The sequence below is a fragment of the Myotis davidii genome, unplaced genomic scaffold, assembly GCF_000327345.1.
Source record: "Myotis davidii unplaced genomic scaffold, ASM32734v1 scaffold199, whole genome shotgun sequence".
In the NCBI taxonomy this organism is placed as follows: Eukaryota; Metazoa; Chordata; class Mammalia; order Chiroptera; family Vespertilionidae; genus Myotis; species Myotis davidii.
Window position 1 is genome coordinate 3,867,134 of NW_006290680.1, and position 16,328 is coordinate 3,883,461.

Here is a 16,328-nt window from a genome sequence, read left to right on the forward strand (position 1 = left end):
AGGGTTCCATTCTTGGTGACCAACCATGGCTGGTTGGATAAAGAGGAAGGATTTGGAGGCAGGGCCAGAGACAGAGCAGACACCATTAGGGAGCGGTCAGGTCATGAGTGGGCCTGAGGGATGCATCCACGGAACAGATCAAATGGGTAGAGGGCGCTGTGGGGAAGGGCACTGAGAACAGCCTCAGCAAAGGCAGAGAAGTGGGCAGACAGGGGCCTGTGGGCAGGGTAGGGCATGTCACAATGGCTAAGAACCAGTTCCTGGGACCAGAAGCCAGGGTCCTAGACCCATCACCACCCTTTACACACCGGCTGACCTCTGGAATTCATGTGACTCTACTTCTCCTCACTTCCCGCGGCAGTACAATGGAGCTAATGATACCTTCGCCTTGCAGGGTTGCCCAGACAGCAAATGAAATGGTGCCTGTGAAATTCGGCTCAGTTTGTGGCATGTTGCAAACGTGAAATGGAAGGGCCACACGGAATGGATTTTTGTCTATTTTGTTCACTGATGAATCCCCAGCAGCTAGAACAGGATCTAGAAGGTGCTTAATAAAAAATGTGCTGAATGAATAAACAGTAGCCATTACTATTACCGTAATTACTATGCAGCGATAGGCCTGACTTGGTTGGAGCAGAGGAAAATAAAAGAGACCCTTTTACAGATGAGGAAACAGGTCATACTGCCACCAAGTCATAGATCAGGAACTGGCTCCTGGCCAGGATCTCCAACCCCATCACCTTCTGTCCTTTTTCTTGCCTGCCTTCTAGAAGCATTTCCTAGGTGCCTACCTACCAAGGATAAGCATATGACAATGCAATAGGTCTATAAAGAAACTTGGAATCAGAATTCTGGCCATAGGAGCTTACAGTCTAGTAGAGAGGATCTATAAGAAAACAATCCAGTTCAGAATGTGAAGCTTCTAGAATAGGGAACCCAGTGGAAGAAAAGGGGTTGGCAAGCTTCCCTTCAGAAGAGACCTCTGAGCTACAGCTTGAAGCAGAACAGACAAACAGAAATCAAGCCAGGAGCTAAGGGTGTGCTGGAGCTGCTCGTTAAAGCCCTGCTTGCCAAGAGAGCAACATTAGCACATGTCTTCCCAGCTCTGCATTCAGTGGCTGGTACATTGATAGCTTGAAATCAGCCATAGTGGCAGTATTTACACCAGGGAAATTGGCAAACTCCAGGAAGCAGGGTTCTGCACACACACACCCCCAACCCCTCTAAGAGCTATTTAATAAGCATATTACTTCTCAGAATAAACATTAACTAGAAAATAGTTGATTGTCTCAGCAAATTCAGACCTTTGTGTTTCACCTCCTCCCTGGACAATTTCTGCAACCCCCCTTAGAAAAACAGGTTACTAAAAAAAAAGCTCTAGAGTAGCGGTTCTCAACCTGTGGGTTGCGACCCCTTTGGCAGTCGAACGACCCTTTCACAGGGGTCGCCTAAGACCATCCTGCATTATCAGATACTTACATTACGATTCATAACAGTAGCAACATTACAATTATGAAGTAGCAACGAAAGTAATTTTATGGTTGGGTCACAACATGAGGAACTGTATTTAAAGGGCCAGAAGGTTGAGGACCACTGCCCTAGAGGTTTGCTATCTTTGACCGCAAGGTCTCCTCTCCCTTATTTATCATACGATAATTCTCCAAGTGAGTCTAGGGCAGCATCTGAGTGTAAAAAAAATAACAATAACAACAACAAAAACCAACAACAACCTTGCAATTTGCTCATGAAGGAGCTGGGGTAGCTGAAGACACCCCCACCCTACCCCAAGCTCTATACAGGTGTCCACTCTTCTCCCTGTGGGTAGTTCTTGGAAAATGACAAAGTCTTATTTTATTTTATTAAATATATTTTTATTGATTTCAGAGAGGAAGGGAGAGGAGAGAGAGAAACATCATTGATGAGAGAGAATCATTGATCAGCTGCCTCCCGCACTGGGGATCCAGCCCGCAACCCGGGTATGTGCCCCGACCAGGAATAGAACTGTGACCTCTCATGCTAGCCGGGCTGAGGGATGGTTTAATGATGTTTACTTCATTGCATTATCTTTTCCTTGTGTGTATGTATTTTCTGGTTGTTGCTGTTGTTGTTGTGTTTTTTTTCCTAACTTCTCTTTATATAGCACTGACTTCTATTTATAGCAATGAACTAAATAAAGTTCACTGCTATAAATGTAGGTTTAATAAAGTTAAAGTATTTTAAATTAGTAAGGAAATAATAACCCAGATGGCACATGGATATGGTATGGCTCAGGAAAGTGTATCAGTGACTGGCATTTGGGAATTCTGCCTTACCCCACACTGTCCCACCTCTGCGCCTTTGCCCATGCTGGTCCCCTCTGCCTGCTCTTCCATGGGCTGCCTTGGCCTCCATCAGGGCTGAAGTCATCTCCCAAAGAAGCCATGGCAACAGGAGCTGCGCGCGGCTGGGGCATGGGAAAGGCCAGGCAAGGAGGCGAATCTGGGACAGCTATTTTTCCCAAGGACAAGGCAAAGAGAGCTCAGTGCCCCAGGAAACGGAGACCCTTAGAGGGCAGGGACTTGCCCAAGGTCACTTAGCAGTCAGCTGCGGGGTCTTCTCACCCTCATACATGGTGGAAAGGAAGATAAAGAGAGACAACCACTACAGAGGGCCTTTGCTCAGGAACGCCCTTCAGGGAACTTACCCTAGAAAATACTAGTCCATGGGTGAAATGGTGAGCGTGCAGCTTTTTTCTAGCAGCTAAATTCTGGAAACGACCCACACAATCCTATTCAACAACAAGGGTCCGAATAAATAAATAAATTATGTATATAATGGAACACGGTGCAGGTGTTAAAAACTGGCGAAGTTCTACGTTTGAAAAGATCTCTGATATATACACAGTGAAGAGAAAAAGGCAAGATTCAGAACTGTATGCTTAACATGCTCCCTTTTGTGTAAGAAAGAGGAAAACTGGCGTCTAAATGTGCATTTGCTTATTTTAGGTGGAACTGTATAAGTTTACATTTTGGAAGTCAAACACGGTCACATATTAGCAGTTTCCTAAGTTCCACCGTAATATAGGCAACAAGTACCTTTGGAAGGGAAGAAACTGCAAACAATAGCTGCCCAGGGGGTGAGGAAGTGGCACAAGGGGAGGGCAGGACAAGGAGACAGACTACATTTTTATAAATGGGATTTGGAATGGTGTGGACATGTAACCCATTAACAAATAAAGGAGGAAATCATTAGGGCTCCAGGGCGGCTTCTCTGCCACACAATGCTAGTCTCTGCTTCCACCCCAGGGGGTGGCCAGGGAAGAATTCTGCAGGTCTGGAGCCCAGGGACTGCCCCGAGTGGGCCTCTGACACCTTCCCTTCTAGCGGGCCCACTGTGCGTGTTTCTGACCCTCTACCTGGCGGGTCAGAGCTCAGGGACCCCACCCTTGGCCAGGCTCCTGGCAAAGCTACAGCAACCTCGTGTGGGGTTACGGCTTTTGGCAGTGGGCAGCCGTGACCTTGCGGTAATACCCCTTCCCAGCTAGGGTTTCACGAGCCTGACTGATGGGAATGGCACTTCAGCAGTAATGTGAGAGGATGTGGCTTGGCTCAAGCGGCTTTGGAGATGGATCCCCAAGGCAGCCCCTCCCTCCCCTCTGCAGTCCCACTCCACACTCCTTCTCCACGAAGGGGAGAGGCTCTCCCGGGGGTGATTGCTGGGATGATGGAAACACCGCAGCAATCCCAGCGGTGTTCAACTGATGTAGGCTCTCTGGTTCTGCATTCAACAACACCAGAAGGAACCGATGCGGCAAGGGCAATAGTAGTTCGAATAATAAAAATGCCAACCGCCACTACTGAGTAGTCCATTACCGTGCGCCAGGCACTGTGGTTAGGCCCTGACGTGGGCTATCTCCTGTTGCCCTCACACCCTCAGCAGTATTATACAGATTTCAACCACATGCCACCTGCTGGGACACTGAGGCTCAGGAGAGCAACGCGCAGAAGGAACCAGTGTTGTCCAACCCCCAAACCTCAGCTCTTGATCACCAAACCTGTGCCTCTGTTTCTCCAATTGGAAAACGGAGAAAGTGGGGAGACGTGAAAACGGAAGCCGAGGGCAGGGCCTGGAGAAGTCGAGATCAGAGGAGACTCTTGGGGCTGTTAAGGTCACAATCTTCAAATCTCTGCAGGGTTGTCTCTGCAGACATTGCTAGCTGCTCACCGAGCATCCATTCTCCCCTTCATCCCCACTAACAGAGCCTCATCTTGCTCAGGAAAGCGATGTGTCCAGCTAAAAATATTCACCTCCCGGACTTCTTGCATCAAAAGAAGGCCACGTGATCCATTCTGGAGAATGAGGTAGAAAGCCGGTGGCCTTTACTTCCCCTGAAGAGAAGTTTTGCATTTCAACCTCTGCCCTGTATACAGAGGTGAAGCTAGGGATGCAGGCGTCATCTTTGGGTAAAAGACCAGAAGCCACACTCTAAGGAGAGCAGAAGGTGGAGGTGGGTCCCTGAGGGCATCCTGGAGCTGCCTCTCTGATCTTCTGATGAGAAGATAATCCCAGTGGCTAAGACACTATGGGCAGGTTCTGTCCCCTGCTACTGACCACAGTTCTAATGACACCGTCCCGGGGGCAGAGCTGGGACCAACGTTTAGAAGCGACAAAGAGGCAGAACATTCTTCTGGTTTTAGCAAATCCAACAGCAAAGCTGTCCGAAGTCGGCCTGGACTGTCTCAGGAGGTGGTGAGTTTCCCATGCCGGGAGATAAAGAAGCAGTGATTGCAGGGCTGTGTTGGCAAGGATGCTGGGAAAGGCATTCGGACATTGTCTGGGGCTGGACCAAATGGCCTTGCATGCTTTAATCATACCCACTTTGGGAGGTGAGGAAAGGACCCCAGGATGTGTGCCCAGTTATGCGTGGGCAAGTTTGTTGCCCTACAATGAATGACCTGCAGGGCCCTGCTAAGGCATGACCCCTCAGACTTTGAGCAATGAGGGAAATGGTCTATATCTGTGCCATCTAATACGGCGGCTGTCGGGCACTTGACCTGTGGCTACTGCAACTCCAGAATGGAACTTTTATTTCATTGCAATTAATTTCTATTTAAATTGCTGCATGTGGCTAAAGGCTCCCATACTGGCATAGTGATTTGTCCCCACCCCACCCCACCCCACACTCTCTCTGGCCTCTTCTAGTCTTGCCCTCTCCTCTCTCAGCCCCCATCAACCATGCTGGTCTCCTTGCTGTCCCTAGAGCATGCCCGGCCTGTGGCCACCTTGGAGCTTTCTCCTTGCTCTGCCCTCTGTTGGGCTGCTCTTCCCCCAGATACCCTCTTGGCTAACTCTTCCAACTCCTTCATGTCACTTTCTCAAGGAGGACATTTATTCAGAGGCAACTTGCAGCCCTAGTTGGGTAGCTCCGTTGGTTAGTCATCCTGATACACCAAGGTTGCGGGTTCGATCCCCAGTCAAGGCACATACAAGAATCAACTAATGAATGCATCAATAAGTGGAACAACAAATCGTTTCTCTCGCTCTCTCTCTCTCAAATCAATAAATTTTTTAAAAAATAAAGGCAATTTGCTCTGTAATTTATGTCTGCTATGCTATCTCCCCAAACAGAATGTAAATTCCACACAGGCCAGGATGTTTAGGTTTTCTTCCCTAAGAGCCTAGAACATGACCTGGCATATAGTAGGTGCTCAACAAATATTTGCTGAATGTGTTTGAAGGCTTAAATGAGTCCAATGGAAGGTGCCTCCCATTATGAGATGATTGAGACCTAATACTAGTCACTCACCATGTTCCCTGAGCCTCACATATGTGCTGGGTGCTGGGACCTAGCAGTGAACATGGCAAACAGGGCCCCAGCTTCATGTAGTGAACAACCAAACAGGAAAACAGAGTAAGTACAGACAGGGCGGAGGTGGCAGTTGAGGCAGGAGTGCACAGGGTGCCAGCGAACCCAGACTAGATGGGAGCTCAGAGCTTCCCTGAAGAACATTTGAGCTGGGTGAGGCCTGATGAATAAGATGGTATTAGCAAGATAAAGAGTCAGGAAAAAGCATGATGGACAAAAAAGAAAATGGCCCTTTGATGGGACTATGGCTGAAGTTTCTCCCCCTGGCACTTTCCGTTTTGTGCCCAGAGCCTGCTCTAATGCTGTGTGACATCTCTAAGCATGGGGGGGGGGGGGGGGCTCTTATGCCCTCAGGAGGAATTTTCAAAGAATGGAGGACTGAGCCAATGGGTAATGCTTTGTCCACCCACCCCCCACCCCACAGGCGCACGATCTGGAGGTGTTCTGTATGAGGTCCCAGCCTCCGGCCTTCAGTGACGACTCAATAACAGACATTTATATGGGCTTTTCCTTCTTCCCTGCGTCACTCTACCCACTCACTTCCTCTCGCCTCCTCCTTCCTGGCATCACCTCCCACTCAACTTACCTGCACCCAAATCCTTGTCTCAGGCTCTGCTTTCAGGGAAATCCAACTAACGACCCATGACAGTTTTGCTCACTGGAGTGGCATGACCAGGCTTACATGCGGGAAAGCTCACTCCAGCAGCTGTGAGGAGAGTATAGGGCAGGAGGAGGGGCCCTGAGTGTGGTGTGGTGAGAGGGGCTGGTGGCAGGAGAGACAGAAAAGAGGCTGGAGACAATCAGGGGCACTTGGCTCCCCTCAGGACCAGAGGCTCGGAGGCCAGGTGGGGTGACATGGATGGTTGGCCTGGGGCCTACCTGGCTGTGACAATAGCCTCTCCAAGTTCCATCCCTTGGGCCAGCCTGGCTCCGGAGAGAGACCTGTGGCAGGGGAGCTATTTTTAGAGAGCTGGTGTTTACTTGAAGGAGTTGAAGGCTGGGCTTTATTTTTAACTCCTCTCTCAATGGCACAGACTCACTGGTATGAACTTAGGAAGTCAGGTGGAAGTGAGACTGGGCTTTGGAAACCCAGGGGCACAAAATAGACGGCACTGGGGGGAAGATGAAGCTTGTAGGAGGAGCCTGCTGGCCTCTCTGAGCCACTGAGTCTCGGGGTAAGGAGAATGATGATGAAACTGGCCAAGGCCTCTCCTTACGCAGCAGCCACTGAGCATCAAGACCATGCAAAGTCCTCTACACACATCATCTCATTTAGTCCTCACCATAATCTGGGAGGCAAGTTGTTACGGCCCCCATTCTATAGACGAGGAGAGTGGGGCTCAGAGTGGATCAAGGACACACAGCCAGCGAGCAACAGAGCGGGGTCTGTACCTCAATTTCTCCACCTCCCCAGCCTAAGCTCTCAACAGCTCTGGCATACAAAAGAGTATGGCCACGCGCCCACGTCGAGGCAGGAGAGTAGCATGAAACGTTAGAGCTCAAAGACTTCCCTTCCAACAGGGAATTGGAAGCCTTGCTGTGCCAGTTTCCTCATTTGTGAAATGGGTTAATATAATAAATGGCACCTCCCTCATGAGGATGACATGAGATGATGCAACATAGGAAACTGGCACAGAGCCTGGCCCTCGGTAGTGAGAACGGGGCACTGAGCTGTGTCGGCATTGTCCGAAGCACTTGATCCTCTCATATGCCCCACAAGGCGGGTTCTTGTGTGATCCCCATCTTTGAGATGAAGAAATGGAGGTGCAGAAGGTTCTGGGGAAAGTCACTTGCCCCCACAGGCAGCAAGTGTCCAGGACTAGAAGAAACCAGGCACCCTGACCCTGAGTCTGAGCCCTCAATCCCGTACCCTGCGGCAGCCACTGCCATTCTCATGATGACTGTTAGTCTAACACCTCTGTCTGGGCTGTTCTGGTGTCGACCCCCGAGTCCCTGACACTGGTTGGGACCAAGCACTGGCTTCATGCGTTGGACCTTTCACTGAGGCGTAGGGAAACCCTTGCATTGGGGGAAAGGGGCGTTTTTCTCTCCAATTGCAGGCTATTGCCTGTCTGTTTTCTAACTCTGCTGTTTAGGCTGAAAACATCAAGCTGGAAAGGTTCTGGAGCTGGATCGTAAGCACATTTCGTAGAGTGCTGGGGCCTGGAGAGATAAAAACATTCCTCCCCGCCTCCCAGAGCCCTGTCCCCTGCCTAGCTGAGTTTTTCAATGTGACCCAGAAGCCAACCGAAGTCTCACAAGAGCCCTCTGGCCACACTCCTCCTCTGCTCTGACCCTGAGTCACCGTTCCTTTCCCGGCCTCAGTTTCTCCACCTGTGAAATGAGCACATTGATGCATTTCCACTCTGACCAGCTTTTTCTGAGGGCTGATGGGAGCTCTCAGGGTCTTTCCTCTGGTTCTCCACTCCCCAAGCTTGGAAGGCTTGGCTCCCCTAAACACGCTGTCCCTGTATTTTTCCAGAGACCCTGGCAAGCTCTTCTCTCTCTCCCCAGACCACTCAACTCAAGAGGCCGGCCATGGAGTCACAGTTGCCTCGTGTATGTCATGAGAGTTTGGCTCTGACAACTCAGGACATTCCATTCACCCAGGTCTCCAGTCTCTGGGAGCAAAGGGATTCTGTCCATCTGGTAATTCCAGAAGGAGGGATGTGATGGATGGCAGGAGTCTGGGGTGGGGTGTCTGTCCAACATTTCAAGGGAGTTTCACCCCCTCAATGGAGCCCCATATCCAGGAATCTCAGGACAAGAGCCAGAAAGAGAGAGAGCAAGGGCAAACTTTTGCCTCTATGGGCATGGGCGGTGAATGGTGGCCACTGGGGCCAGAATCTCAGTTCTAGCATTTATAGCTGTGTGATTCAGGCCACGTTAAAAGCAAAATCTCTATATGCTGCAGTTAGAATTAGATAAGAGTATTCTGCTAAGCACTCAAATCGTGCCCGTCACATAGTAAATCTGAAGCTTCTTAACCTGGCATTCAAAGCCCGTCCTAACCTGGCCCCAGGCTGCCTTCCCAGCCTCATCTCTAATCTCTTTCCCCATACATGCCAGTACCCCAATGACTCGCTGCTCCCAAAATACACCACACACATTCCTACCTCCATGCCTCTACCTGGTATGACCTTTCTCTCCCTCTTCTCTAATTGGCAAGTTCTCAACCAGCGTCATCCACCACCGTCAGGGTCCTTTGCCAGACCACTCCTGGGGCAGTTAGTGCTCATGCCTCCCTTTCACCCACCAAGATGCTGGCCAAAGGTCAGGCTGGTCCAGAGCATTCTAGAACCAGGTCTCCTGGTTCTGGGGTCTCAACTCCCAGCTCTGCCATTACTCGTTTGAGATACTTAAGCTGCCTGTGCCTCAGTTTCCTCATCTGTATAATGGGAACAAGAGAACCTTCCTCAGGGTTGCTGTTTGTAAGTTATTATATGTAAGGTAATTAGAATCCTGCCTGGAACCCAGAAATAAAGACTATGGGTATTTATGAAATACAACTAAATAAACAGGCTCAAACCCAGGCAATTACCAAGACCCTCCCCTCAGACCTGGCCCAGGGTCAGGCCCTCTTCCCCCTGGTGGTCTGCGGACCCTGGCGGTGAGGGAAACGGAAGCCGGCAGTGCATGAGCCTGAAACCGCACCAGGTCCATTCTTCTTGTGAGTCAAGGACAAACCTCGGTCAGGTGCCCACAGGTATTTCACACCTGCCGATCTCTTGCCAATGTTGCTTTTGAGCAAAAAGAGAGCAGGCTTCGGGCTCAGCACCTCTGGCACTAAGAGTTTGACCTCAGACTTGAATAATAGCGTTCTCTTTTCCAAATTTCCCAAGTATGGGCCTCCCACTTTGACCAGTGACTCGAAAGTCTTCCTTTTCAATAAATGCATGTGTTCTTAAGTAAGTTGAATTAAAGGCAGAGACTAAAATGGTAAGTAGGAAAAAATGGTAAGTAGAGGTGGTGCATGGATTTTAAAAACCCTGAAATTGTGCAGAAGATGCCAGTTTGGAAAACAGTTGCAGGGACTATGAGAGAAGACAGGCCTTCCCTCGCGGGATTTCATTCTCAGGGGAGACACTTCGATGAGTACAGAACGATACATGATTCATAGGAACAGCTTCTACCTCCCTGCACGCCTTCAAAGCACAGGCCCTTTATTGGGCTAGTTCTTTTACTCTGTAGCCATACTTTGAAGGAAGAATTAATCTAATTCCTATTTGAGGAATAAAGAAGAAAATGGGATCCAGAGAGGTGAGGTTACTGGCTTACGGTCACACAGCTTACGAGAAGTTGAAACGAGATTCAAACCTGGGTCTGTTCAACTCCACAGTCCAAGCTCTTAGCTACTGTACCATAAGGGCTCCTGCTCACCTGAGAAATTCCTTTCTCAGTAACTCACAAAGCCAGCTCTAACCCTGCACTGAACTTGGGAATTCCCAGGGCTGGCCTGGGGAGGAGATGGAGGAGTGGAGGTGGAGAAGCAGAAGAGAGACCAGGTCAGGGTGCCCTGTCTTCAGGGCCACACTGAGGCCACCCTGGTACAAGCCCTGATGTTCCGAACCTCACTCCCTGGGGCAGCTGAGAACCCCTGCAGGCCAGCCCCTGCCTCTGCTTCTGGGACACAAGAACAAGAAAACCAGACAATGACAATAGCAGCTCACATTTATTGAGCACTTTCTGCTCCCAGCCCTGTGCTGAGGGTTTTACACACAGTCTCTGATTTAACTCCTGTGAAAACACTTCAAAGTAGAGATCATTATTCTCTTTCCAGAGATGAGAGCATTGAAGTCTGGAGAGAAGGCAAGATATGGTAAGTGAGAAGCAGACCCAAAGCCTCACTGTTAACCACTCACTGTGCTCCTTCCAGATGAGAGCCATTCATCAGGGCGTTGGCATGACAACCAGAAAAGTTTAGACACCTTCCCAAACATCTCAGCTTCCCTCCCAGGCCCAGTATTTATGACCTTAAAAGGTATTACAGAAAGGGTTCTTCACCACAAAATAGAAGCAGGAGGCTTAGTTCCCTACTGACCACGTAGAGGCTAGGGTTCCTTTCATCCCTTTCCAGGCCTCAGTTTCCCCATCTGGTCAGTGAGGGGGTTGGACTCGCTCCTAGGGGCCTGAGTGGGTCTAGAGCAGGGATGGGGAACCTTTTTTCTGCCAAGGGCCATGTGGATATTTATAACATCATTTGCAGGCCATACAAAAGTATCAATTTCAAAATTAACCTGCTATATTTGGTCAAACATTTAATTAACTCACCCCTAATGCCTTGGCAGGGCCAGACCAAATGATTTCACAGGCCTTATATGGCCCACAGGCTGGATGTCCCCCACCCCTGGTCTAGAGCAAAAACACTGTCCAATAAAAATATAATGTGAGTGACACATGTCATTTAAAAAGCTTCTAGTAGCTACATTCAAAAGTAAAAAAGAGACAGGTGCAATTAATTATAACAATACGTTTTATCTAATCCAATATATTTAAAATAGAACCATTTCAACATGTTATCAATATAAAAAAATGATTCATGGGTTACTTTACATTCTTTTCTTACTAAGTCTATGGACCCCAGTGCCTGTTTCACACTTAAACTTGGGAATTTCCAGGGCTTATCTTAAGCGCATCTCCATCCAGAGCAGCCACACTTCAAGAGCTCAACAGCCACCTATGGCTGGTGGACAGTGTAGGTCTAGGATCTTCTTCAAGCCCATTTTAGGGAGAAGAGACATCCCAGTTTCCTTCCTTCCCTCTGGGAAAGCTATCTTAATCCTAGACTCTGAGCTGACAAGTTCTAGGTAGGCCCGGGGCAAGGAGCCTGACATTACAATGGAGAGAACTCCCACACCCCCAACCCCCCACCCCGGCTCCCGCCTGCCAGGGCCCAGGAGACCTGTGGCTGCAGGGTAAGCTTTCTGTTCCTCTGTGGCCCGATTCCTCACCAACGCCCCCAGGAGGGAGACAACCCTGCTTTTTCTCCTATCCCAAAGGTTTCCTTAATTGGAAATTTCTTCTGAGCTTAAACTGAGCCAGGCTGTAGTAGTCGTCCTCCCCCCCCTTCCCCCACTCCCCCTCCCCGCTTCTCCGCCCCGCATGGCACACAGGACAAGTTACTCAGACACAAGAGGACTCCAAATGTCCCCTGCACTTCCTCCTGGCAGCACCGTGTGGAGCGAGCTGGATACCACCTTCTTATTCTTGGGCCTGGCAGCCTTCACAGAGGGGCTCAACACCTTCACATCCGAGGGCAGAAGGGCAGGGAAGCAGAGGGGCAGGGAGGGGCAAGAGTTTGCCCCAACAGGTGAGAGCTTGGGGAAATCCTTCCTTGTCCCCAAGCATCTTTCCCTCACTTTTAAAATCAAACATGTTAGATGATGACAATGACTGCTTTCAGCGCTGGCTGCGCTGTGCCAGGATTTCACAGGCATTAGCTCACCTACTCCTCAAAACAGCACTAGGAGGAACGAGAATCCAGGGCTCAGAGTGGTGAGGCAGCTTGGCAAGGTCACACAGCTCTTCAGTGCAAGGGCCAGAATTCCAACTCATGGCCTTTCGAGTCAAGAGCCTACACTCTTACCTATTCTAAGCTCTGCCATGTCCCAGGACAGTCCTTGCTTATGCCTGTCATAACTATATACACTTAGTACAATAATTTAAAATGTCCCAATTGGACCTGGATAGTGTTATGCTAAGTGAAATAAGCCAGTCAGAGAAAGACAAGTATCACATGATCTCACTCATGTGTGGAATCTAAAGAACAAAATAAACTGATGAACAAAATAGATCCAGAGACGTAGAAGCATGGAACAGACTGTCAAATCTCAAAGGGAAGGTGGGGGTGGGAAGAGATGAACCAAAGAACTTACATGCACATATGCATAACCCATGAACACAGACAATAGCCTGGTGAAGGCCTGGGGTGGGGGACGGTGCTGGCCAGAAGGGGTTAATGGGGGAAAAAGGGGACATATATAATACTTTCAACAATAAAGATAAATAAAAATAAATAAATAAAATGTCCCATTTGGAAGAAGGAACAAGTCTTCCCTACAGAAGAATTCCAAATAATACATATTGATACTCCTCCGTCTGGAGCTTCATTCCAGAACCTTCTCCTCCTCAAGGATGGGCTGAACTTAATGTATTCCAAAGAACAGAGAACGGCAAGGGGGAAATGGCAACTTAAAGCAGAGAAACCTGGCAGACACCACCTTAACCAAGTGATCAAGGTCAACGTCTTTCGTGGTAAGTCATATCGAGATCATGTGCTCCTGATATGATGTGATGAGAAGGGCACTTTATTTCTCCCCCCAAATCTATAACCTCAGTCTAATTATGAGAACAGCATTGAGGGACATTCTCAAAGTACCTGACCAATATTCCTTGAAACCGTCAAGGTCAAGAAAAACAGGAAAGACGGAGAAACTGTCACAAACCAGAGGACACTCAGAAGACTTGACAGCTATATGCAATATGGGATCCTGGGACAGAAAAAGGACACTAGTGGGAAGCTAGTAAAATTCAAACAGAGTCTGGAGTTTAGTTACTAGTAATGAACAAACTGGCTTTGACAAATGTCCTGTGGTCATGTAAGACGTTAACATTAGGGGAAACCGGGCAGAGGGTCTGTGGGAACTTTCTGTACTATCTTTGCAACTTTTCTAAAATTATTTAATCTAAAATTATTCTAATATGTAAGTTTCATTTTTTAAAAGTGCCCCCTTTAACTCATAAAAGTGTCCGATTTTAAACAACAAATTATATGATCACCCTGGTCATCAGCCTGGCCCTGCCCCTAACCAAGAAGCCTTATGAACATTACCCATACCTTCTTTCTGTCTTAGTGTTACTAACTGCTCACACGTTCACAACAATTAAAAGTTTACAAAGTTTAGCGATACTAAGATGTGCTGGGGAGAGCTTGGAATCAGAGAGCTAGGGGCTGAAGCCCTGGTTCTCCCACTTGCTTGCCAGGTGGTCTTGAGCATATTGCATTCCTTCTCAGGGTCTCAGTTCCCACATCTGTAAAATGAATACACTGAATGACAACCATGACAAATAAGGCTTGTTGAGCCTTTGCTAGGTGTCTAGACTGTAATGGATACTGTCACGTGCCACCCCGCTCCCCCTTCAGGACTGACATTATTTCTACACCCCACCCCCAGCTGCTCAGAGTGCTGCCGGCTGTCAGCCCTGTCCAGGGATTGCCCTTGGCTGAAGAGAACCGTCCGGCCCCAGGTCATGCCCCTTTCCAGAGGGCCGCCTGCATCCAGCAGAGAGGATGTGAAGATCCAGCTCCTTCACCTCAACTTGACTATGAAGATCATCTCCACTGCAGCACAGCCCTGCAGTTGGCATAGGCCTTTGTGGGGACTGCCCCATCTCCCTTTGCCCAATCCTGCTTCCTCTCTTCCCCACAAGTGTTGGTCCTCAGAGCACTCCCCAGAAACTTCCAGCACACTAATCTCCATCTTGAAGTCGGCTTACCAAGGAACTCATCCCACTACAGGGTATGAACCAGCCACTGGACCTCACCCATCTTTCTCAACCCTTAGACCAACCCCATTTGAATAGATGACACAATTGAGATTGAAGAAGAAAACTGATTTGTCCAAGAACACACAACTGAGAAGCAGTGGTGCCACGGATGGGGAAACTGAGCTCAGACAGGCAAACTGATTGGCCAAGTCTCTGAGCTAAAAAATGTAATGCCAAGATTTGACCCTAGGTTTGCTTTACTCTGAAGACCACAGTGTCACAGCCTCCAGCCCAGTCCATGTAGAGCCACCGGCAGGATTGCTACAGACACTGGACAGGCAAGTACCTTTATGATTGTCTTGCCACACCCACTGCTGTCCCTGCAGCTCACTTCATGTTTGCAAAAAGGGAATAACAACAGTACCTACCTCATCAAGAGCTGTTAAAGATAGAATGAATTTATATCCGTAAAGACCTCAGAACGATGACTGGTGCATAGGGACCCCTCTATTAAGTGGTAGGTTAAAAACAAGTACCTAAGCAGCATAACGCTGCTGTGAGACATTCTAAGAAGATGTCCATGTGGCTGAGTAATAGTCGATCTGTGACAGGGACTGAGCACCATCAGCTCTCTAAGTGGTTCAGGCTTGACCTGAGCTCTGAAGAAGTAGGAATTAAGGGGCAAGAGGAAAGACGAGCTGTCCAGACAGAGGGACCAGGAGAACCAAAGCTGGCAGGAGAACTAAAGAAGACTGATAAAAGGCCAGCATGACTAGCACAGAGAAAAAATCCAGGTGCAGGTCAAGAATGGTAGAAAAGGAGGCTGAATGGGAAAGTAGGAACTCAATTATGAAGGGCCACTTACTACATGGACGATTTGCCACAAGCCACCTTATCTCTCATTTGGCTCATCTGTAAAATGGAAATAAAAATAATATCGATCTTACAAGGTCCTTAAGGAAACAGAATGAGTCAATATTCATAAACCATTTAAAATGGGCCATGCACACAGTAGATGCTGTAAATGTTTGAAGACAACATTAGAACTTTTTCTGAAGTACAATGAGAAGACATAAAGATGTTAGAATATGGATGCAAGGAGGATGGATGAAGGCAGGGCTGGCATATGGGTAGGTGAGAGTAGTCGAGTAAATGGAAGTATGGATAGATGGTTGGATGGAAGTATGGTTGGGAGATGGAGGTGGATGGATGGATGGATGGAAGGATGGATGGATGACTGGGTGAGTGGAAGTGGATGTTGTTTCAGTGGATGGAAACATGATTGGATATTAGGATGGGTGCCTTGTAGATGGAAGCAGTTGAGTGAATGTGGGTCATTGTACATGAGGAGATGGATGGGTGGTTGAAAGGTGTCTGGATATTTGGATGGGTGTCTAGATGGTTGGGTGGCTGGATGGTTGGGTAGGTAAAGAGGTGGAAAGTTGGATGGGTGGATGAAGAAATGGTTGAGTGGATGGGTAATTGTTCAGATGGATGTTGGAGAGGTTGAGTAGGATGGATGGAGAGGTTGAGTGAATGGAGGGGTTGGGTGAACAGATGGGTGACTGGGTGATTGGATGGGTATCTGGGTGGTCAGGTGGATGGGTTGGTGACTGGGTAGCTGGATTGATAAACAGAAAGTGGAGTGGGTGGGTGGGTAGGGTGGATTGTTTGGTGAAGATTGGTTGTTCAGGTGAATATTAGAAAGGTTGGGTGAATGGCAGGATTAAGTGTATGGAGGGGTTGGTAAATGGGTGGATGGGGGTAATTGAGGGAGAACAGGTGACACCAGATCCGAAGCGCCTCCAATGAACTCTCTAAAGATCCTGGAAGATGTTCTGATGGTTAAAAGGGGGGGGGGGGGGACAGAAGCATTGTGGAGACATGGCCTCCTAGGTGGTCCAGTCCCAGGACCCCTTTCCTCAAGTGGGCCCAACCCATCGGTACCCACGCCGGGTCCTACCTGGAGGCGGCGATCTCGGCCTTCTGGCGCGCG

At 48.7% G+C, this 16,328-nt stretch overlaps 2 long non-coding RNA genes across 2 annotated transcripts in view; one reads left to right on the forward strand and one right to left on the reverse strand.

Moving 5' to 3' along the window:
• Window positions 1-16,328, reverse strand: part of LOC107183084 — a 34,857-nt gene extending 18,529 nt beyond the window's left edge. The window contains exon 1 of the long non-coding RNA XR_001513854.1: window positions 16,296-16,328. This is a non-coding gene — a long non-coding RNA (uncharacterized LOC107183084). The remainder of the gene's footprint in view (window positions 1-16,295) is intronic.
• LOC107183085 lies at window positions 4,238-5,419 on the forward strand. Its single transcript, XR_001513855.1, has 3 exons — window positions 4,238-4,340; window positions 4,677-4,728; window positions 5,360-5,419. It is a non-coding gene; the product is annotated as an uncharacterized LOC107183085 (long non-coding RNA).